Source organism: Pteropus alecto, unplaced genomic scaffold, assembly GCF_000325575.1.
Source record: "Pteropus alecto unplaced genomic scaffold, ASM32557v1 scaffold69, whole genome shotgun sequence".
Classification (NCBI taxonomy): Eukaryota; Metazoa; Chordata; class Mammalia; order Chiroptera; family Pteropodidae; genus Pteropus; species Pteropus alecto.
In genome coordinates, this window is record NW_006494610.1 from 3,634,429 (window position 1) to 3,642,084 (window position 7,656).

Below are 7,656 nucleotides of genomic sequence, written 5' to 3' on the forward strand. Positions count from 1 at the left end.
TATTTGGATACTCAGTAAGCTTTTACAGAAAGAGCCATGCAGCCACTGGCTAATTCAGTTATGACAGATTACTGTGTAATTGCATTTAGAAGATGCAAAGTAATTACCATATAAATAGTACTTAACCAGAGGAAAAATGCACACATGAACTCTGCAGTTAACCTGCCATTCTCTTAATTAAAGTGTTAGCCTACACCAGCCTATGTCAGTCAGAGAAGCTGAGATTAAAGTGGCTACAATGCAGCATTTCTGTGTATTTACATTTTTGAAATTGTGACATTGAATTTCTTGGCCTAGTTTGGAAAATACACATAGATGTCAGTATTGCTTTATTTTCTTAATTTTGTATCCTTAGGTTCTAATCTAATATATATATAAACACATATATTTATGCATATATATAAATATACATACATATTTACATATTTATAAATACACATATTTATAAATGTATATGTATGTATTTATATATATACATACATATGTATATAGACACAAATATATATATTGTTATTACTCTTACCCTTAGTCCTTAAGATTTTTTTAAAGAATTTGTTTTTGAATGCTTAAGACCAGGTTTGTTCTAGTATTTCCAGTACAACAAGTACTTATTAACAGAATAATTCAAGGGAAGGCCAATTTAAATTAGTAGAAAGTCTTAATGATTAGAAATACATCTATTACTTTTAATAAGAACAGTAATTCAAACTAACAGCTCTTAAATGACAAGGAGTTATGAAGTAAGAGCTTGATGGCCCTACAATAATGGCCAAGTAAGGGTTATTTCTATTTAGAAAATATATGTAGAGAGCCACTTAGTTGGGTTGCAAGTAATTTGGAATAATGTTTCTTTAGCTAAGCTTTTCTTAGCTAAACTTGCCTTATTAATAAGAAAAGCTAATTAAATTTAGTTTATTCTATATAATAATCACCAATTCAGCATTATTAAAACTTAAATGAATGAGATCTAACATATAAATGTATCTTGTTTTTGCTATAATAAAAATATTCAAAAGTCATAGTTTTATTATGTCATTGAATGATGTGACAAAAATCTAATTGACCTTGGCCTTAAGGAAGTAAGGCCATGTATCAAATATAAAATGCACAGAATACATACACACACACATATATGCCCATGTGTACAAGCATAGACATGTTGTATATGCACATACACACGTTATGTTTTCCTATTTATCTGCATGAACTCTTAACATGTCCTCAGTATAAAACAAAACAATGGACTAGCACTCCATAAACTGGGTGATTCTTTAAAAAGTGATTTGAGACTTATTTCAAGATAAATGTTTCTAGCTTCAGTAGTAAATAAGAACTAGTGGGAACTTAAATAAGAGATACAGTGAAAAGTATAGATTTGAATTAGAATGTTTTCTGTTTTTATTGTTGTTATTATTGCAACATTTTCATTTGTTTTGATTTCATCTATTTAAAAAGTATTTTATTTTTGTTTGGAATAGTCTGGTGATGTGCCAATAGTTTAGTGATATTTCCCAGGTTTTCAATTACTTTGTTTTGGCTCTTTTTGTCTTGTCATACTCCTGTTGATCTTATTTTCCCTTGCTTGGAAAGGATCATCAAGGGAAATGACTATTGTGATATACAGACTTTGAACATTATAATTTATATGACACAGAAATGTTACAAGTTTTTGTGTTCATTTGGAAGCTTGGCTATTTGATTGATTCCTGCCTATACGACATTTTTCAGGAAAATTTTAATTGGTAATGAGAACCATTTTAATCCTGATTAGAGGCTCTCATTAACATCTTGAAAAATGTGGAATGCCTACTCATTAATTTATTCAGTGAATTTTACTGAGCATTGGTTGTATACAGAGTGCTTGGAGATGAAGGCAGAGCACAGGAAAGGCAGAAGAAGAACACAATGTCCACACAGATTGTAGAGCAGTGGTTGTCAAACTTTAATGTGCGTCAGACTCACCTGGAGGTTTTTCTCCCTTTTTTTTTGTTTGTTTGTTTCAGTAGATCTGAGAGGGGCCTGAGAATTTACATTTCTAAGAAGTTTCCAGGAATTCTGACTCTGCTGGTCGAGGAGTTCAGTAATTTGAAAACCACTAGTCTAGACTTTAGAGGAAGATATAGTCAATCAAAGAAAATGAATAATTATCTTCAATTATGATTAGTGCTATAGCAGAGAAGTCTGAACTTTATAGGGACCTGACCTAGTCTGGGGAGGCTTCAGAGCTGTATGAAACCTAAACAAGAGCATGGAAAAGAAAAGAGAGTATTTCTGCGAGAGGCAGCAAGATGGTGAAAACCTGACGTGGGAGGGAGCCTGGTGTGTCTGAAGAACTAAAGGGATATGAGTATGACTGCAGTGTGGGGCAGTGGGTAGAGACTTGCATGCAGTAGATGCAACTAATGTAGGCTAGTGCTAGAATTTGTGTGGTTTTATAATACTGAGTTAACTTGAATGTTTTATGTGTTTTCTTTTTAAATTTCTTAGAGCTTATGTTGTACAAACATTGAGGCACACCCATATAGCTGTATACAAATGCATACACAGATTCAGTGCCTGAGATTTGAGCTCAAAAAAATGTTGACCAGTGAAAAAGGGCAAGTATTCATTAAGAAAAGGCTTCTTTTAATGTTAGTATGATATTTGATAGAACTTCTCATGATCTTCCTAGGGATACAATACAATAGTGTACTAAATGATATAGCTAAGTAGATATATGGGTAATCGAAGAATTGTATGTAAAATATTTGATTTAATAAATGGATATCAACTAGGAATGTAGTTGATATTAACTAGGAGTATAGTTGGTATCATATTTGCTATAGGGATATAAATTTAGCAAAGAATTCATACATATTCTAACTCATATCAAGAGGAATATGAGTTCAGATGACTCATTTTCAACATTCCATTTAAAAATTCTTAACTTGCATAAAGACATTAGGAATAAGCAAATTTATCAAACTGTAAATCAGTAAAACTGGGAAGAATGACAGAACAATGATTGAGAAAGATGCCAGTGTGATCGAACAATAAGATTAAATTAGTCAACTCAAAATTTATTATGTAAAAGGAAGTCTCAGATGTAAAAAAGAGAAGATATTACTTGCCAAAAAGATTTCCAAGAGAATACAAGCTTTAGAAGAACTGGCTCACCAAATAAGAAGTGCAATCTATATATATTTAAAGGGAAAAAATCTCCCAAGAATCCAAATGATAGTTAGTTTTCAATTAAACTGTTCATGGTTTAAAAGCACGTCTCTCACTTATCTTTCATATCCACAAAAGCAGTCTCATATTTGCTTGCAAAAGTCAGGGGGATGCGATTGTTTTTGTTAGAGAGTCAGCAACTTATAGAAAACGCTTAAAGTTTTATTTACTTTGGTTAGTAGAACTAGACAGAGTAGCTTTTTATTTTGGTTTGTTTTATGGTTAAATGTGGTGGTTTCTCCTGTCCCAACAACCCCTACCCTGATTGTGGACTGTGATGCACATGTTGCTTTGTAATGATGGCAAAGCAAGGTATCAATTTTGCTTCTATATTTGGGAATAATTATAAAATTATGTTAGTGAATTTAAAAAGCACTTTTTAAAATTGAGGTGTGGGAAGGGGGCAGGAGTCTCTTGACTCACATGTCTGGGAAGTCAATATGGAGCAAACAACTTTATCAAGACTTTCTCTTGTTGTTCTTACTGATATTCTTGGCTCATTTGATTTCCTTCTCAGGCAGTCTCTTTCCTGTGAAAGCCACTATCATCCTCACAGCTTTTGGTTATAGGAGCACAGACTAAAATTTCTCAGAAGACTCTGGTTTGCCCTGCTTGAATCACAAGCCCATCTCAGATCACCCATTCCGTCCAGGAGCATGGGCTACTCTAGTTGGACAGCTTAGTTCACCTGCTAATCCTTGTGGCTGGGGAGGCCAGACTATGTAAATCCCAGATCCTTTCAGTGTCACACATGTCAGTTCCTTAAGAGAAAAAGATGACACCTTACCACAATAAAAAGAGTGATTCTGTGGAGGTTCACAGAATATATGCACTCTTAAACAACATAAACAGATCTGGCAAGATTGTCTTGATATACTAGGAATTACCACAGAATTCTGTACATATCTCTCTTGATACTTACATGGTGATCAGAGAATGTTTGCTAGTGTTTTGGTATCAGATCAATTTATCACAAGTACATGTAAAGATGACTAGTAGGGAAGAATGTTTTAGAAGGAGCCTTCTTGAAAGGAGACATTTGACTTGCAACTTGTTCACCTCTGAGTCTAGGAAATTGATGGAGGATTTGCTAGTATTTTGGTACCAGATTATCTAGCACTTTTCTTAATGAACTTAAATATTGCAAAATATTCCAGATGCTCAATGTCTGTAACACAATACTTCTGAATTACATAGCAGAAGAAAGACTTAGGAGATATTAAAAAGTAGGGCATAAAGGAGTACGGGTTTCTTCCTCTATGATTCAAGCAAGTCAAATATACTTGTTTCTTAATTAGGAACACAACATGGCATTTCTCAGTGACTGGGGATTTCTGAATTTGTTTAAAGTAAAAATTTCATGATAGTCTTCTTTAAAATCTTTTTTTAAAAAACAGCTTTATTGAGATGTTTCTCATACCATATAATTCATCCACTTAAAATGTCAACTCAGTGTGTTTAGTATATTCACCCCAATCTAATTTTAGGACATTTTCTTGCCTAAAGCCCTGGCTAGAATTTCCAGTACAATGTTAAATCCTCTGATGTTTCCACATAAAGGAAGATGAGAACCCAGGCTTTTATGTGTTTAGAAAGGGGACAAGGAGGTAACCAATCCCAAGAGAAAAGAGAAAACGGCAAAGACTTCATAGAAAAGGAATCAAAATGAGCGCTGATATGTAGATGAGGACGTGCTCAAAGCAGATATGGATGTTGAACATGGCTTTGAAGGAGGAGACAGACACAACTTGGCAGAATGGTGTGGGTAATTCTAAGAGAGACAAAGGATGAATGCCCAGTAGGTTGCAACTAGAAAGGATGAAGGTTTATGAGAGGCAGGGAGGCAAACAATAGCCTGGTTGGGAACATCTGAGCTAGAACATCATTGAGCACAAGGCAGTTAGGTTGGAGTGGCAGTCAGTAGACCTTTTTAAAGCACATGTAACTGAGCTCTGATGAATTCAGCTAGCCTACAAAGCCTTGGTGCATTTGTACAGGGACATTTGAAGGAAGAAAGCAGGTAACCATAGACAAATCCAGTCTCAAATTTTGTCTAAATTTTAGTCCTCCCAGTCTTGAGTTTTATTTCAATATGAAAACCAGCTTCCAATTAATACCTACCTGTGTTTCTTTAAAATGTATTTTATTCATGCTTAATATAAGTATACTTGGACACTGTGGTTTTTCTATAATCTTAATAGCAATCTGGTCCATTTTACCCTATTAAGGTTTTGGTTTCATAACACGTTTCATAGTTTTATCTCAACTTGCCAAAGAATGAATTGATTGTTTGTTTTTCACCTGCACTGTGAGCCATCTGGTGCTATGTATCATTAATATTACTTATTAGCTTTCCCCAGCCAGCCAGACTTGAAAGCATCTGTCCCCATTAGGAGAGGCACAGATTCAGTCTACCTTGTGAAACAAGGCTTTATAAATAAAACTTTTATTACAGAGAATTCGAAATTTGACTTCTCAATGTTTAAATGTTTAAAGGTGGTACACATTTTCTAATTTTTATTTTAAAAAATTTTTATATTTTTATTTTTTTCAATTATAGTTGACATATAATATTATATCAGTTTCAGTGATTACACATTTATATATCTTATGATGTGGTCACCCTGATAAGTCCCATACTCATCTGATACCATACATAGTTATTGCGATACTTCTGACTATATTCCTCATGCTATACTCTACATACCTATGACTATTTTGCAATTACCAATTTGTACTTCTTATCCCTTCCCCTCTTCACCCATTCCCTAATCTCCAATCTGACAACCATCAAAATGCTGTCTGTATCTATGAGCTTGTTTCTGTTGTTTGTTTGTTTATCCTGTTCTCTAGATTTCACATATGACATTGGTCTTTCTCTGCCTGACTTACTTCATTCAGCATAATACTCTCTAGGTCCATCCATGTTGTAGTGTGTATCAGTGGTTCGTTTTTTTCATTGCTCAGTAGGATTCCACTGTATGGTGCTATGGACCGAATTGCGTCCCCTGCCTCAAAATTCATATTATGAAGCCCTAACATCAGTACTTCAGAATGTGACTATGTTTGGAGTTAGGGCCAAATGCTACAATAAACCTATGGATCCACATGTCCCTTCAAAGTAGTGTTTTGGATTTCTTTAGATAAATACCCAGAAGTAGGATAACTGGATATTTCTTTTTCTCTTGTTATAACCTTTGTTTTAAAGCCTACTTTTTTTCTGGTATAAGTATTGCTACCTTATCTTTTGAAAAATTTATTTCTGTTTTTATGAAACATCTTTTTTCATCTCTTTACTTTTAATTTGTGTGTGTCTTTTGATCTGATGTGAGTCTCTTGTAGGCAGCATATGTAAGGGTCTTGTTTTCTTATCCTTTCAGCCATTCTATCTTTGGATTGGAGCATTTAATCCATTTACATTTATAGTAATCGTTGCTAGATATGTAGTTATTGCCATTTTATTATTCATATTTTTTATATTTTTATCTTTTTTTTGTTTTCTTCTTAAGAAAGTCCCTCTAACATTTCCTGTAATACTGGCTTGGTGATGATGAACTCCTTAGGCTTTTTCTTGTCTGGGAATCTCTTTATCTGTCCTTGGATTCTAAATGATAGCTTTATTAGGTAGAGTAATCTTGGTTGTAGGTCCTTGCTTTTCATTACTTTAAATATTTTGTACTAATCCCTTCTGGCCTATAAAGTTTCTGTTGAGAAAGCAGTTAACTAACTGCTTTTCTCTTGCTGCTTTTAAGATTCTCTCCTTGTCTTTAATCTTTGACATTTTAATTATGATGTGTCTTGGTGTGGGCCCCTTTGGATTTGTCTTGTTTGGGACTCTCAGTGCTTCCTGGACTTGTATGTCTATTTCCTTCACCAGGTTAGGGATTTTTTCAGTCATTATTTTTTGAAATAGATTTTCAATTTCTTATTCTCTCTCTTCTCCTCATATATCTATGGTACGAATGTTGGTACACTTGATGTTCTCCAACAGGCCCCTTAAACTGTCTTCATTTTTTCAGATTCTTTTTTCTTGCTGATTGGGTGTTTTCTGCTACCTTATCTTCTGAATTGCTGATTCCATCCTCTGTTTCATCTAATCTACTATTACTTCCCTCTAATGCATTCTTCATTTCACTTATTGTATTCTTCATTTCTGACTGGTTCTTTTTTATGTTTTCTATCTCCACTTTTATGTGTTCTATCTCTTGGTTAAGGTTCACACTGAGTTCATCTACTCTTCCTCTAAGTTTATTGAGCATTTTATCTCCAGTGTTTTGACCTCTGCATCTGGTAGATTACTTGTCTCCATTTTGTTTAGTTCTTTTTCTGGAGCTTTGTTCTGTTCTTTCATTTGGGACATTCGTCTCTTCATTTTGGTTGCCTCTCTGTGTTTGTTTCTGCATATTAGGTATTGCTGCTATGTCTCCCGGCCTTAGTAGAGTGGTC

The 7,656-nt window shown here is 34.1% G+C and overlaps 1 protein-coding gene across 2 annotated transcripts in view; it reads left to right on the forward strand.

Annotated features, from left to right (window-relative positions):
* Positions 1–7,656, forward strand: part of KIAA1324L (KIAA1324 like) — a 230,555-nt gene that overhangs the window by 174,851 nt on the left and 48,048 nt on the right. The window lies entirely within an intron of this gene.